Consider the following 15,742-nt stretch of genomic DNA (forward strand, 5'->3'; position numbering starts at 1 on the left):
ACATCAGTAGGTATCAGAGGGGTGCTGAGAACACAAACTGAGGGGTCCCACCCTCCCCATTTCTGAATCATGAAACGTTGGATGGTGCTGAACATCTGCATTTCTAGAAAGTTCCTAAGTGATTCACCTGCTGCAGGTGTGGGCCTCGCTGATTTTGAGGGGGGGGGAAACTGTTTTGAGTCTATACCTGGACCTAGAAAATTAATCTTTAGCACATTACTAAATTCAGGAAGAAAGAGACTCTCATGCTTTTATGAAAAGCATGGTGCTCCTACATAGAGGTGAGTATAGGCGACAGTTCCGCTTCTCTAGCCATAAGATACAAGTTCTGAATGAAACAATCACAATAGTTCCACCCTTGGCCTCCATGCTGGTGGGCAGCAGAGATGGGTGGGGACTGTGGCAAACCGGAAAACCGGCTACTCATCATCAGCACTTCTGTGTCCACGAGGGAGAGGAGGCTCGGGGTTGCCAGAACATCTCATTTTTGCAAGAGACACTGGAAATGTGAATTCTTAATGTGAAGTGTGCTGATTTTGAGATGTTGGCAACCAACTCAAAATGTTTTAAATGAAACCTCAGGCAAAATACAAAAACAAAACAGTAACAAAAGACTCCCAACAGTTCTGTATTTGATTTTGCTCCCTGGCCACCAGCAGGCGAACCCTGGGTGTAACTACTGGGTATCAACAGAAGCAGGCAGTTGACAAGCGGGTTCCCCAGTCTTAAGGATGCCAGCTTCCAGGGGAGACCTGTGTGTACTCTCCAAGGGCTGCCAACAAGTACCCAGCTCCCTCCTAAGAGTTATGCCCCCTAGCCTGGGCCTAACCTTCCTTGGCAGACAGGCACAAATAAAGGTATGGTTGGCCGGTGCCACGGCTCACTAGGCTAATCCTCTGCCTGCGGCGCCGGCACACCGGGTTCTAGTCCAGGTCAGGTCGCCGGATTCTGTCCCGGTTGCTCCTCTTCCAGTCCAGCTCTCTGCTGTGGCCCGGGAGGGCAGTGGAGGATGGCCCAAGTGCTTGGGCCCTGCACCCGCATGGGAGACCAGGAGGAAGCACCTGGCTCCTGGCTTCGGATCAGCACAGTGCTGGCTGTAGCGGCCATTTTGGGGGTGAACCAACAGAAAAGGAAGACCTTTCTCTCTGCTCTCTCTCTCTCTCTCCTCTGCCTGTCAAAACAAACAAAGAAAAAAGGTATGGTGCAGTGGGTTAAGTCACCACCTGCAAGTTAGCATCCCACGCCAAAGCACTGGTTCAAGTCCCAGTTGCTCCACTTCCAATCCATCTCCCTGCTAATGCACCTAGGAAAACAGCAGAAGATGGCCTAAGTGCTTGGGGTCCTGCCACCCAGGTAGGAGAACTGGATGGTGTTCCAAGCTCCTGGCTTTGTCTGGACTCAGCCCTGGCTGTTGTAGCTGTTTGGGGAGTGAACCAGCAGATGGAAAATCTCTCTCTCCTCCCTCTCTGTCACTGTGCCTTTCAAATAAATAAATAAATCTTTTTTTTTTTTAAAAAGATTTCTGGGGGCAAAAGGGACCCTGGGAAGTCTGTCCTGCTCAGTCTCTGGATAGAGGAGTGCCCCTTCAGCTGATGGACAGGCCCGGAAGGAGAGCAGGTGTAAGGGAGCTGACATAGGCTCAGAAATGAGGGGTCTGCACATGGGCAGGGCAGGGAGAATGAGACAGCGATGGGGGCAGGGAGCAGGCTGCTGGAAGAGCAGGGGTTTGGAACCAGGGAGAAAGTGAGCCAGGCACAACAGTGTCGGGGAGCAGAGATGCACATACAAGGGTCTGAGTGTGAGATGATGGGTAGAGATGCCCATGGTAGCAAGGCCAAGCCGCTAGAAACCAGCACTCTGTGACCACAGAGCATGATGGGAAGGAGGGTTGGATGTGGCCTTGTAGGAGAGGTGCGGAATGCAAACCCGCAGGGCTCAGGGGTGGGGGAGTGTGTGTCATATGGCCACAGAGGGCTGTAGCATTCTCTGCAAGAACCACACTCTCGGGGCTGGCCCGTGGCACACTAGGTTAATCCTCCACCTGCAGCACCGGCATCCCATATGGGCACTGGGTTCTAGTCCCGGTTGTTCCTCTTCGAGTCCAGCTCTCTGCTGTGGCCAGGGAGGGCAGTGGAAGATGACCCAAGTGCTTGGGTCCTGCACCCGCATGGGAGACCTGGAAGAAGCACCTGGCTCCTGGCTTCGGATTGGCGTAGCTCCGGCCAAGGCAGCCATTTGGGGGGTGAACCATCAGATGGAAGACCTTTCTCTGTCTGTAACTCTACCTGTCAAATAAATAAATAAAAAATCTTAAAAAAAAAAAAAAAAGAACCACACTGCCAACAGGTGGCTGATCTTTGATATGCTGCAGGCCCTGGGAGAAGAGGCTGCCACCTGCCTGGTCCCAGAGCTCTGGCTTCCCAGCTGGCGTATCCTGGTGTATACTGTGCTGCATCAGCTCCACTCCACTGAAGACCTTCCCTCCTGCTAAGGGAATCCCAGTAATCTCCAGGACAGTGTCCAGGCTCATTCAGCCCCTGCTACACATTGGCATTTTCCATGCTTTTTTTTTCAAAGCCTGACTCACAGTCAAATAGCACCTTGTCCTTCATAGCCCAATATACACACAGAGCAGCAGGTCCTGCAACACTGCTGGCCCTCGCCACCTGCAGTGCACTCGACAGGTTGCCATTGTGTGTGTGTGTGTGTGTGTGTGTGTGTGTTTGACAGGCAGAGTGGACAGTAAGAGAGAAAGAGACAGAGAGAAAGGTCTTCCTTTGCCGTTGGTTCACCCTCCAAAGGCCGCTGCGGCCGGCATGCTGCGGCCAACACACCGCACTGATCCCATGGCAGGAGCCAGGTGCTTCTCCTGGTCTCCCATGGGGTGCAGGGCCCAAGTACTTGGGCCATCCTCTACTGCCTTCCTGGGCCACAGCAGAGAGCTGGCCTGGAAGGGGGCAACTGGGACAGAATCCGCCGCCCCGACTGGGACTAGAACTCGGTGTGCCGGCGCCGCAAGGCGGAGGATTAGCCTAGTGAGCCGTGGTGCCAGCCTCCATTGTGTTTTGCATGCTGGTTGACACAGATTACATGCATGTGTGGTCTGGGACTCGCAGTTCAAAAAATACTGCTGGGATGCGCGTTTGGCACGGTGGTTAACATATCCCATGTAAGAGTGCCTGGGTTTGGGGCCCGGCTCCATTTCCAATTCCGGCTTCGTGCTGGTGCGCACCCTAGGAGGCAGCAGGTAATGGCTCAGGGGCTCTTGGGTTCCTGCCACCCATGTGGGAGACCCAGACTGAGTTCCAGTCTCCTGGTTTGTACCTTGCCCAGCCCTGGCTGTGATGGGTCGGGAAACTGGTGCATGGAAGCACTCTCTCTCTCTCGCTCCCCCCCCTCCCCCCCCCCGCCCTTCAAATAAATGACAATAAACATTTCTGAAATAGCTGCTTTACCTGATTCTAATCTCCTCTTTTAGAATCCCCTTCTTGATCTCCAACTCCATCAAAAATTCCTACCAAGGCTTCCTTCATTATACTTCCTTTGACTCATTCAGAGAGAAATAAATCCTCCTACTGCCACATCGCTCAGCTCCTGGGAACAGACAATGCCCACAGGCACTTAGATTATGATCATGTGAATTTCCTCTTTTCAAGAATAGAGGCCAAGGGGCAGTAGTGGTTAAGAGATAGCAACTGGGACACCCACATACCATAGCACAGTGCTCGGGTTCAAGTCCCTTTTCTGCTTCCAATTCCAGTGTCCTGCTAATGCACACCTTGGGAGGCAGCGAGTGATGGTTCGAGTACTGGGGTCCCTGCCACCCACACGAGAGATCCAGATTGAGTTTTTGGCTTCTGGCTTTGGCTCGACCCAGCCCCAGCTATTACAGGCATTTGGGGAGTGAACTAGTAGATGGGAGATCTCTTTCTCTGTCCATCTCTCTGCCTTTCAAAAAGATGAAATGAGGTAAGTAAATAATTTGGGAGAGGGCGACATAAAGCAGAGAGGTCATGATTGCAGATCCAGTACTCCAAGTATCAGTCGATTGGCTGCTGTTATAGGAGAAGGAGCCTGAGTGAGATTTTCTGACAACAATAAAATTGCATTGCATTTCACGCCACATCAAGAAACCCAATCTTAAGGGAACTCTTCTGGCTGGCCCCAAATCCGCAGATGCCGGTGTCACCCTGTCACTTACGGGATGCCTTGTGGTATGCAAAAACCACGCTGTCCTAAGATTCATCATGCCCCCATCACAGCCCGAACATCACCCTCCCCAGCTTCACACCCGCTCGCCACAACACCGGGTGGAGTTGGTCCACACCCTCCCTGCTCAGGTGTAGAGAGGGAGCCTCAGGAAAGTTGATGAGGCTGGCACACTGGGAGAGAGTGGCCGAATGCATACAAGCCCAAGTTTTTAAGGCTGGACCGTCTCTTCTCTTTCTGAAAGAAGGCTAACTGGTTTCTGGATCCTGTTACATAATGCTGTGTTCGTTCCATGCCCCTGACCTATGACACCAGGAAGGAGCGTGCCTGCATGCTTCCTTCAATGGACCCATGTGCCCACACGACAGAGGGGGACACAAGCATGCCACACGGGAGGGAACGAGACGGTCTCTCCCTGAAAGGCTGTGTGACATCTGGCAGAGCAGGTGACCTCTCTCCGCTTCTGTCTCATCCCCAGCCTGAGGGAGCTGTGCCCACGGACTTTTCCAGGGTCCTCCTGAGAGCTCTCATCATAACATTTGTAGCCATTTGGTTCCTACAGTGGCTGGATACATTGAAAAAGCAAGAAAGGGCAAAACCCAGGAGGGAGGAAGATCCCAAACAGGAAACCAAGGTACGTCTAAGGAAATCAAAGTAAAACTTGGTGAGTTCGACTCAGCTCCATTGCTGTGCATAGCCCTGGGTCAGCACCGAAGGCACACGCAAGGGAGCGAGCATGAGGGAAATACACGCTCCATCCCAAGACCCTCCCAAGCCAAGCCGAACTCTGGCCCTGCCACAAGACTGCTCACGGAGGGCTTTTCCTCCTGGAGGGGTTCCTGGCCGCCTGGCCCCCAACCTGCTCCAATCAGCTTGGAGCATCTGTACCGAAGATAAGCAGCCATGCCCCGGTTCCTTCTCACCTCAGCCCCGCGGTCTGTCCTCACGCAAATCCCACACGCTGGTCACTTTCTGCCACCATCTCCACATCCACCACTTCCCCGTGGCATAGGCTAATTCACTGTGCAAAGCAGCGTTTATATATAGAAAGTTGCAGCCACGCAGGTTAGCATTAAAATAGAGACTTCACGTTGCCGTGGCAACCAAACAAATGATATTCAAAATGAAAAGAGAAGTATTCTGCAATCGGGAAGGCATGTCCACAGCCTTCCAGGGCAGCTGGGCCCCTTGTCCCCGGGGGTGGGTGGGACAGCCTTCGGAGAAGTGCTGTGGGCTTGAGGAGCCTGCTCCGCCCTGTGAGGTCACCCACTCTGGTTCCAGCCGTGGCCATCACCCCCTCACCAGCTCCTTCCCAGAGTACACTTCTGCATGCATCGGACAGAGGCCAAGGCACAGAAGGGATATGATGATCCTGATCAGGGACATGGTTTGCAAAAGCTTTTACCCAGGTGCCACGGGGGCCCTGGTGCTATCACCAAGGATGCTGCCACTGCCCGCCACAAGCAGAGTGCAGAGGCCACCAGGCAGCTGAGCCTCAACCTTCAAAGATGTAGGGGTGGGGGAGGGCAGAAGCAGCCCATGCCTCCCCCTCTAAGATTCTAGGGTGCCAGTCTTTTCAGCTTTGCCACCTCCCTTTTCTGCATCCCTCTGGGGTATTGCTGGAAACCCAATGCCACGGGAAGCTGCTGGCTCCTAGATCTGTGACATGGGACATCCTTGTAGGTTCCTCCTTCAGCACAGACACCACTGAGGGTGCCCACTGTGTCCAGGCCAGAAGGTCTGGGTTCTGGACTCCAAGGAGCCACCAAGAGGCTGGGAGCCTTAGAGAATTCTCTAGGCCTTTCTGGAACTCCTTTTTGAAATCAACTGTTGTCTAGAATGACTGGAGTTAAAAAGGACTGACAATAGCAAGTGTTGACAAGGATGCAGAGCATCGGGGACACTCACACTGCCGGAGAAAATGCACAGTGGAGAAGAACACCCTGGCAGGTTCCCATTCACATGGATCCTAACGATCCAGCAACGCCACTCCTTGATGTGCACCCAGCAGCCGTGAAAACATGTCTGCATAAAGTCTCATCCAGGAATCTTCAGGGCAGCTTTATTCCTAATAAGCCCAAACCAGAAGCCATGCAAAAGGTCAGTGATAGGGCATGCATGATGAGCAAACTGTAGGACCTCCATACCACGGGAATCCACTTACCCGGAAAAAGGAATGAGCTGGTGAGGCATGCGTGCAACAAGCTGGCTGCTTCTCGAAGGTGTTACACACTGAGAGCCCAGTCTGGAAGGTTGCCTGCTGTGGGATCCCATATATGGGACAGCCTCCAAATGACAACAATTCTAGGGAAGGGGACCACAGCAGTGGCTGGAGGGTGGCATCACACAGGAACACCACAAGAGAATTTGGGGGCCAATGGACCTTCTTCATCCTGCACAGACTCATGTATGTACAGAAATTCATAGAAGCAGATGTCCCAAAATGTCAATTTTACCGTATGACAGTCGGAAAGATGCAATGCTACTTCTCCTCCTTGGAAACAAAAGTTATCAGTGATGACAACGGTGTCCCCTCCCAGAATTGTGCACAACAACCAAGGGATCCTCTCCCTTACAGTCAAGTCCAGAGAGTCATTCGTTATTAGGATCAATTTTTACCAGCAAAGATCCCCTTCTTGTTCCAGATCGATGCTCTCAAAGTGTGGCCCTCGGACCAGCAACATCTGTACTCCCTGGGAATTGCTTGGAAAAGACAGACTCTGGGGTCCCACACAGACCTGCTGGGGGGTGGGGCCAGGAGTCTGTGTTTCCACAAGCCCTCCAGGACTACTGGCCTGGATGTACCAAATACAGCCAGCTCGGCTAGCCCATCATGGAATGGTCTGGCCCAGGTCCCTTTGCTAGCAAACAGCCATGGCCCAGGGCCAGGCCTTCCTCCCTATTCTTCTTGCTCACTGTCTCTTCCCTTGGAATTTCTTCTCCCCATGTCTTTCCTTAAGCACAACAAGCTCATGTCCTGCAGGCAGGAGCTAAATGTTCCATCTGATGGCAACAGGTGACAGGCACACAGCTGGATGGACCTAAGCTGAAGACCAGCAAGGGGCCCTTGGCCATGCACTTTTTTTTTTTTTTTTTTTTTTTGACAGGCAGAGTGGACAGTGAGAGAGACAGAGAGAGAAAGGTCTTCCTTTGCCGTTGGTTCACCCTCCAATGGCCGCCGCTGCAGCCGGCACACCGTGCTGATTCGATGGCAGGAGCCAGGATCCAGGTGCTTTTCCTGGTCTCCCATGGGGTGCAGGGCCCAAGCACCTGGGCCATCCTCCACTGCACTCCCTGGCCATAGCAGAGAGCTGGCCTGGAAGAGGGGCAACCGGGACAGAATCCGGCGCCCCGACCGGGACTAGAACCCAGTGTGCCGGTGCCGCAAGGTGGAGGATTAGCCTATTGAGCCACGGCGCCGGCCCGGCCATGCACTTCTATCTTGGGTGGCTCCTGGGCCAGGACCAGAACCGGCTGTTCCAGTCTGCTTCCTGCCCCCAGCTCCTGGAGCAGGTCTGGAATCAAATGGGAACCTCATGGTCCTGCCCCGAACCCTGGAAGAACACAACTTCCTACTTTCCCCAGAACAACAACTTCAAAGACACTTTGTATGGTTGCCGGCTCCGAAGCCACACAGAGATGACGGATTACAAGGAAGAAATCAGAACCATATGGATTTCATATTCAGCAAAATAAACAGAATTACAGTATCAGGGTTGGGCCCAAGAAACCAAGGGGCTGTGTGTTTGGCCTAGAGCCCAGGCGTGGTGGCCCCCAGCGCGGGCTGGGCTCTTGCAGCCTGTCCTCCCCACCCACAACTCCCACCAACAGTGCCGGGGGCACCTGGCCTGTTGTCTGTCCCCTCTCGCCAAGGTCTCAGCTAGCAATCCTGCTGTGGCTGACATTTTAGGGTTTTATTGAGTTTTTTATATTCTGTTTTATGGTGCAGTTGAAGACAGTTTAGCGTCTTTTCCAGTTTTATCCAAAGATGGGCATGTAGCGACAGGAATACTGTGGTTCTTGATGATGGTGCGACAGCTCCAAGAACTGGGAGGTGAGGGGGTGCTGGGGAGTGGACTGCTGTGTCTCTCACCCTCCTTTCAAACCACAAGTGCCTTCCTCCCAGAACAAACCATGCAGGGTGCACCCCTCCCCACCTTCATCCCACTGCAGAACACAGAGGGCTCTGCCTTCACCCAACCAGTCTCTGGGGAAACAATATGGCCAATGGGGCCATGCCTGGAGACATTTACCAGTTGTCACCATGGACCTGGGGAAGTGGGATGTGTAGATTAGTCCCCTATAGCTGCTACAAATCACTGCAAACCCGATGGCTTGAGACAACACACGTTTATTCTCTTTGTGTTCCGGATTCCAGGAATGGGTCTAAATTAGGTCTATATTGAGTAAATCAAGATCAGGGCCAGTTCCTTCTTGAGGCTCTGAGGAAGAATGCTTCCAGGTCCTTTCCAGCTTCTGCAGACTGCCCAAATTCCTTGGCTTGAGGCGCCTTCCTCCCTACTTATCTGTTTATGTTTTCATTTGAGAGACAGAGACCGACAGACCAAGATCTCCTATCTGCTAGTTCACTCCCCAAATGCCTGCAGAGGCTGTGGCTGGGCTGAAGTTGGGAGCCCCAAAATTTAATGCAGGTCTTCCAATACGAATGGCAGGGACCCAACTACTCGAGTCATAGGCTATTGCCTCCCAGGGTCTGCAGGAAACTGGAATCAGAAGTTAGAGCCAGGACTCCTACATGGGATTCAGGTATCTCAAATGGTGCTTTAACTACAAGCCACAGTGGTGGGGGTGGAGGCACCTCTTGGCATGGCCATCTCTCTAGTTCTCTCTCTCTCTCTCTCTTTCCTCTGGACTCCCTTCTCCATGGATAAGCATCTTGGTGGTTATACAAGGGCCACTCAGACAACCCAGGGTAATTTCTCCATCTCAAGGTCAACTGATTTGCAACCTCAATTCTCCCTTGCGCATAACCTAGCATATCCATCTGTTCTGGGGATTAGGACATGAACACCTCTCAGGATCATCATGAAGCCTAGTGTGGGAGTTACTGGCGTCTAGTGGGGAGAGGCCAGGGGGCTACTAAGCACCCCATCAGGAACAGGATGGTCCCCACCACACACAGCCACACAGCCACAAGTCAGCACTGTTCAGGCTACACACGTGCAGTCCACACCGCCCAGGCCTCCGCTGGTTCCTGATGTCCCTGACTCAAGTCCACTTCCACAGAGAGGTCAACCATAGAATTTTTAGAGATTGTAGACAAGGTCGGACTCACAATAAGGAGAAACGTTCACCACTCTGTCAAGTATTTTAGGGTCCATCACTGATCAGGTTGTCATTGGATCCTCAAAATATTCTCTAGAGGTATATAGAAAACACGAACTTTAAAAATACATTGACATAGACCTTGCCTACAAAAGCTACAGGAAGAGAGCAGACATAGATACAGCATTTAAATGTGAGGGCCGACGTTGTGGTGCACTTGGTTAGGCTGCTGCCTGTAACACTGGCGTCCCATATGAGCACGAGTTCATGTCCTAGCTGCTCCACTTCCGATTTAGCTCCCTGTTAATATGCCTGGGAAAGCAGAAGATGGCCTAAGTGCTTGGGTTCCTGCACCCATGTAGGAGACCTAGATGGAGTTCCAGGCTCCTGGCTTTGGCCTGGCCCAACCCCAGCCATTGCAGCCATGTGGAGAGTGAACCAGCAGGTGGCAGATTTTCTTTCTCTCTCTCTCTCTCTCTCTTTCTCTCTCTCTGTCTTTCCCTCTCTGTATAATGCCACATTACAAATAATATCAAAATAAATCTAAGTCTGTCTGTGTGGATAATTCCAAATAACAAAGCTAATTCTACATTGCTGGGGGGTTGTCATTTGGTGTCAGAAATCCCTAAGCTTGCAAACCAGATGGCTCACAATCCATTCTCCCTCCTGCCCCTCCCCCAGGAGTGCTATACTAACATTAGCTGATCTCAGTCCCCTCCCCAAATGCCTCTTTGCAGGCTCCTGTGGGCAGCCAGGGGTTCTTGCACAGTGCGGGTGAGGCCTGCAGCAGCTGGAGCACCTGAAGAAAGGGTGGGGTGCTCACGAGGCCTTGTCCAGCCTCTGCAGATACCAGGGAGCACACAGCCAGGACATCCTCTACAGCACAGGCAACCCCTACCCTGCCCTGTGCTCCCACCTGATGCCTGGGTTTCCCAGAGAGGGTCAAGAAGGGAGAGCAGGGGCCAGTGCTTTGGCGTAGTAGGCTAAGCCTCTGCCTGCAGTGCTGGCAACCCATATGGGTGCCGGTTCATGTGCTGGCTGCTCCTCTTCCAATCCAGCTCCCTGCTTTTGGCCCTGGGGAAAGCCGTAGAAGATGTCCCAAGTGCTTGGGCCCCAGCCCCAACATGGGAGACCTAGAAGAAGCTCCTGGCTCCTGATCGGCCCAGCTTGGGCCGTTGAGGCCATTTGGGGAGTGAACCAGCGAATGGGAGACCTCTCTCTCTGTCTGTAACTCTACGTCTCAAATAAATAAATATTAAAAGAACGGAGAGTGGAAGGTGACTTGGGTGGTTTGATGGGGTTTCCCAACAGAAACATCCAGGCAAGACCTGCTAATACCATTTGTTTGTCACTTAGACAAAAGGAGGGCACAGTGACCTCCATCACAGTGATGGGCAGAGTGGCTGCCACGGAGACCAGGTGAGAGGAGGGGTGACAGTGCTGAGTTCTGACACCAGGCACACAAGGTGCAGTCCACAGTGTCCCCGTGTCCTGCTCCCCAGGAGAGTCCTGCAACCCCACTCTCCACCCAGCACAGCGAGGCACTTCCTGAACTTCTCTGCTGGAAGGACCCACCATGTTCTCCCAAAGCCATCACCTCCGCTGCAAAGCCTGGAACACCAGCTCGAGGAAGCCGTGACACAAGTCTGACGTTCTCTGGGACTTGGAGTGCCTGTGTCAACACCTCTGCCACACAGCACACCGTGCATCTGCTCACTCACCAGCCGATGCTTGCCATGGGTCTGCTACATGGCAGACACCCTTCTAGACTCTGCCATCTCGGCGTAAGCAATTAACAGGGGCCTTGCGCACAGGGACCTTCGGTTCAGTTAGGAGAGAATTACGCAGCCACGCCCTAAACATGGGCATGCCTGCTCTCATTCAGCCTTCACCTCTGAGCTGGGGGTCACCTTGGCAATTAAGACATTTACGTCCTGCACTGGGGTACTGGGTTCATGACCTGACTCCTATTTCCTGCAGGTTCAGGCTCAGGGAGGCAGCAGCAGTGGCTCAAGCAGTCGGGTCCCTGCCACCCACATGGGAAACCTGGCTTGAATTCCCAGCTCCTGGCTTTGGGAGGAGCTTTGGCCTGGTCCAGACCTGGCCATTGTGGATGCTTGCATAGTGAACCAATGGATGGGGAACTCGGTCTCCCTCGCCTCTGGCCCACTCCAAATCTTTTTAAAAATGTCACATCAGCGTTTGAGATGGATCCCTTGAAATCATCATGTCTGTTGCACAGAGAACAAAATCCAGGCTCCTATAGTCCAGTAGCTTGTCAAGGGTGGGCACGCACTTACAGCTAATAAAATCGACACCAGGATGGGAACACGGGTGGTCCAGAGGCACGGTCAGGATGAGGATCTTGCCCGAGTTCACACTGTTAATGAGAGCAGACACTGAGAGCTATGCCCTGTGTATCTGGCCCTAGAGCTCTTAGCACAACTCCTCTAGTCTGAGCTGGCCTCCCTGGCAGCTTCCTGGCCACCATCCAGAACCACTTAACCACCGGCCACCCTTCCTGGCCACAGGCCTCCCTTAGGGCACCCTGGCCCAGGGCTCCCACCAGCCAGGGGCAGCGAAGCGGCAGAGGAAGAACTTCTCATCCATACTGATGCCATAAATAAGAGTGTCAAATTGTTAAGTCAACAACAGGAGTCCCTGTGTACTTACTCCTCATGTAGGATCTCTGTCCTTAATATGTTGTCCAACGTGAATTAATGCGATAACTAGTACTCAAACAGTTTTTTACACTTGTGTTCTGTGTGGGTGCAAACTGATGAAATCTTTACTTAATATATACTAAATCGATCTTCTGTATATGAAGATAACTGAAAAGGAATCTTGATGTGAATGGAATGGGAGAGGGAGCAGGGAAAAAAAAAAAAGAACTTCTCATCCAGCCACAGTAGTCTCTTTGCTGCTTCAACACCCCTCTAAAGAGTCACTCTCATCCCCAAAGACTGTCTCCAAAAAGAGCCCCGTTGCAGCAAGAGGACTCTCACCCCCACTTCCCTTCCCCGCCCGATCCAACATCAGTCATGTAAATGCCAACCTCACGGTCAGACACAAGGCCTCAACGGCAGCAGCCACCGCTGCTACAGCTTCCTGGCCCTGTCGCTACTCAGCTCCCTGCCTTCCGGGACCCTCCGGAGGAACCTCACCATCCCCTGGGAGCCCTGACCCATGCGGTTTCTGAGCCAGCAGCTGGGGCAGAGAGGCAGTCCCACAGCATGATCTGGCATTTCTGAGCACACCTCGAGGAACTGAGGATCTAAGGAAAACACTGCGGGCTCCCAAGGTGGCGCAGCCTCTGGAACCCTCAGCCAGAACCAGCTCGGGGCATCTCTGGTCCGTGCATGCCTGCCTGGCAGTCACACCTGCCCCTGGTGAGGGGGCCCTGGTTTCCCTCTGCAAACCTCTCTTCCCCATTCCCCATTCTCAGTTGCTTTTTTCTTATTCTTACTTTTTTTTTTTTTAAGAGGCAGAGAGACAGACAGAAATGCCCAAACAGCTGGGACTGGACCAGGCCAAAGCTGGAAGTTGGGAACTCAATCTCCCATATGGGCAGCAGGAACCTAACCACTTGAGCCATCACCTGCTGCTTCCCAGGTCTGCATTAGCAGGAAGCTGGAGTCAGGAGCCAGAGCTGGGAACTGAACCCAGGTACTCCAATGAAGGACACAGGCAATCTAACTGGCATGCTAACCCCTAGGCCAAATGCTGACTCCCTTCCCAAACCTTTTAAGCTGTTCTGTAAAAAGCACAGTGACATCATATCACACTCCAAGGAAGCACCCCCCGCCAACATCTGCACACACCCCATATACTCTTGCTGGGCCAGCTCTTCCCAGAAGTGTCACTAACCCTGACACACCCCTGCCCTCTGTCTGACTCTAGGAGATCTTGGGCTGGGGGGAGCCCTGGTCTCCTCCTGTGACCTGAAGACAAAGACAGGCTGTGTTGGGGATCCCCAAGACAACCGCCAAGTATACTGACCCAACAGGAGGACTCCCAGGACTTGGCATATATCTGTACCCTGGTTAATATTTATTAGGGCAAAAGGATACTGATCAAAATCAGCGAAGGGCCCCGGTCCCAGAGGTGAAGTCCCAAGGACACCAGGTTCATGTTCCAGGAGTCTACTCCTAGTGGAGCCATACAGGATATGCCAAGTTCACCCGGCAGTGAGTCGTGACAGCAGGTATAGGATGCGTTCCATCAGGGAAGCTCATTAGAACTCGGCGTTCAGGGTGCTTTCTGGGACCAAGTGCTTTCTGCCCAGCATATAGCTAAACAGCAGACTCCCAGAAGAGAGACAGTTTAGCATCAACCATTACGATTCATACCAACAGTTTAGGGAAGCGCATCACTTATCATTTAGAGAGGAATAGCCAACTTCCCAGACACTGCCAAGGGCCAACACCTCAAGTGGGCCTCTCCTTGGTAGGCAGTCTCAGGCCTGCCATGTTAACTCTCAGCATTAGGAGGGGTCTCGCCAGCTGTGTGGCCCATCCAATGTCAAAATCCTGCCACCAGGGGCTGGCACTGTGGCGCAGCAGGTTAACGCCCTGGCCTGAAGTGCCGGCATCCCATATGGGCGCCGGTTCGAGTCCTGGCTGCTCCTCTTCCTATCCAGCTCGCTGCTATGGCCTGGGAAAACAGTAGAAGGTGGCCCAAGTCCTTGGGCCCCTGCACCCGTGTGGGAGACCTGGAAGAAGCTCCTGGCTCCTGGCTCCGGCTGTTGTGGCCATCTGGGGAGTGAACCATCGGAAGGAAGACCTCTCTCTCTCTCTCTGCCTCTCCTCTCTCTGTGTAAATATGACTTTCAAATAAATAAATAAATCTTTAAAAAAAAAATCCTGCCACCGGAACCCAGACAAGCTCTGAAACACTTGGGCTGATGGACAGCTTATTCCCTACCCCACGGTTGGCCTGGGCTCCCTGCTAGCCTTGAACACCAGCTTCTGCGCTCAACAGCTCACGTCTAGGAGCAGCTCCTATAATAACCACCACCACTTACTATGACTATGTCGGGCACACCCAAGAGCTCATTTAATATTAATAATAATGTTTTACAATAGAGTCAACAACAGCTAGACACATGAAGTGACTTGCCCCAGGTCACACTATTAATAGGCTTGAACTGGGGTCCATTTGATCCTACAGTCAAAGACTCACACCCAGACGCTCCTGGGGCCTACCTTTCACTGACTGCCATTATCCAATAGAATTTCCAGGATACTCACTTACTTGTCTCTCTTGTTTACTAATATTTTTAGCTGACATTACTAATATTTTTAGTCGACTCTTTTTTTCGTTTAAAAAATGTGCTGAACAGGAAATTCTACAATCGTCTCTGGATGGAAAATTGCTAACAGTTTCCAGAAATCTACAGTAACCATAAAAATAACCACAAAACAGGGCCGGCACTGTGGCATAGCAGGTTAAGTCACATCTGCAGTGCTGGCATCCCATGTGGGAGCCAGTTCGAGTCCCGGCTGCTCCACCTCTGATCCAGCTCTCTTTTAATGCTCCTGGGAAAGCAGTGGAAGATGGCCCAAGTGCTTGGGCCCCTGAACCCATGTGGGAGACCTGGTAGAAGCTCCTGGCTTCGGATCCACTCAGCTCCAGCTGTTGTGGCCATTTGGGGAGTGGACCAGTAGATGGAAGATCTCTCCCCCTCTCCCTCTGTAACTCTGCCTTTCAAAATAACCAACCCAGAAAACAGGCCACAGGGACAAGTGACCTGAGTCACTGGTTGGGATGCCTGTGTCTCATATGGAAGCACTTGGGATTTGTGCCCTGCCTCTGCTTACAATCCAGCTCCCTGCTAATTCACACTCTGGGAGGCAGCAGATAAGTACTTGTGTCCCTGCCACACATGTAGAAGACACAGATAAAGTTCCTGGCTCCTGGCTTTGCATTGACCCAGCCCCAGATGTTGCAGGCATTTGGGGAGGGAACCAGCAGATGGAAGATAGTTCTCTGTCTCTCTCTCTCCCTACCTTTCTCCCTCCCTCTCTGATTTTGCTGTACAAATAAATAAATAAGTGAATCTTTAAGCAAAAACAAAACAAAACAAAACAAAACAAAACAAACACAACACAAAACAAAACAAAACAAAAAAACAGGTCCTGGTATTCAGAGCTAGCTGGATTCTGCTACCTGCTGAGCCTACTCTCCAAAGCACCACCCAGAACTTTCATCTCCAATGCAAAGCAAAGCACAGGGACAGCAATGTGGG

At 52.3% G+C, this 15,742-nt stretch overlaps 1 protein-coding gene across 5 annotated transcripts in view; it reads right to left on the reverse strand.

Annotated features, from left to right (window-relative positions):
* Positions 1-15,742, reverse strand: part of GAS7 (growth arrest specific 7) — a 248,566-nt gene that overhangs the window by 120,497 nt on the left and 112,327 nt on the right. The window contains exon 1 of one of the 5 annotated variants that reach the window (XM_051824488.2): positions 5,133-5,400. The exons of the other annotated variants lie outside the window; for them this stretch is intronic. The gene's annotated coding sequence lies outside the window, so the exon portion shown is untranslated. Of the gene's footprint in view, positions 1-5,132; positions 5,401-15,742 lie in introns of those variants that run through there. 5 annotated transcript variants of the gene reach the window in all.

The sequence above is a fragment of the Oryctolagus cuniculus genome, chromosome 17 (assembly GCF_964237555.1).
Source record: "Oryctolagus cuniculus chromosome 17, mOryCun1.1, whole genome shotgun sequence".
In the NCBI taxonomy this organism is placed as follows: domain Eukaryota; kingdom Metazoa; phylum Chordata; class Mammalia; order Lagomorpha; family Leporidae; genus Oryctolagus; species Oryctolagus cuniculus.